The following is an 874-nucleotide window of genomic DNA, read 5'->3' as shown; positions in this document are numbered from 1 at the left end:
TAACAGCACTGTAAAGCATGTCCGGAGTTATGGTGACGCATTGGCGTCGGATGTTGTCTTTCAGCATCCCTAAAGATGTCGGTCGATCACGATACACTTGCGACTTCAGGTAACCCCAAAGCCAATAATCGCACGGACTGAGGTTTGGGGACGTGGGAGGCCAAGCATGACGAAAGTGGCGGCTGAGCACACGATCATCACCAAACGACGCGCGCAAGAGTTCTTTCACGCGTCTAGCAATATGGGGTGTTTTTTTTCTAACAAAACCCCATGTCATTCCAAGCATGTGAGTCACATTTTACCTCTCTATCTACATTATTCCGTGGTTTATTAAGTTTTCAAAATTATACTGACTTTTTGATCACCCGGTATATAGTTCTAGCAACACCGGCCATGACCATCTTCTGTGAAGATGCACATATACTCCATGAACTCTTACGGGACTTGGTAAGAATGTCTTCCACGACTAATGAGTGTGTTGGGGTGGGACACTACGAATGTAGTGTGTGGTCATACAAGGTGAGAATGTGTGTCTCGCGGGAAGCGTGCGCGATATAGTCCCTGCAGTCGCGCTATTCTCTGTGCCCTCGGTGGCTCAGATGGATAGAGCGTCCGCCATGTAAGCAGGAGATCCCGGGTTCGAGTCCCGGTCGGGGCACTCAGTTTCACCTGTCCCCGTTGATATATATCAACGTCCGTTAGCAGCTGAAGGTATTAATATAATTCTAATTATGACTTTATGGTGCGTCGCAGTTTCTACAAAGTGTCTTCATAGGGCACTGCAATGATTGCGGTTCCACGTTCGAGAAACTCGACAAGCAGAGGAAGATTTCCTTGGCAGGGTATATGTGGGATGTTTCCACTGTTGGTTTCA

The 874-nt window shown here is 47.6% G+C and overlaps 1 non-coding gene across 1 annotated transcript; it reads left to right on the top strand.

The window, feature by feature from the left end:
• Positions 1–583: 583 nt before the first annotated feature.
• Positions 584–658, top strand: Trnat-ugu. Its single transcript has one exon. It is a non-coding gene; the product is annotated as a tRNA-Thr (tRNA).
• Positions 659–874: the final 216 nt, after the last annotated feature.

Source organism: Schistocerca americana, chromosome X (assembly GCF_021461395.2).
Source record: "Schistocerca americana isolate TAMUIC-IGC-003095 chromosome X, iqSchAmer2.1, whole genome shotgun sequence".
Lineage (NCBI taxonomy): Eukaryota > Metazoa > Arthropoda > Insecta > Orthoptera > Acrididae > Schistocerca > Schistocerca americana.
Note: the sequence above shows the minus strand (reverse complement) of the source record. Positions and strands in the feature narration are given on the sequence as shown.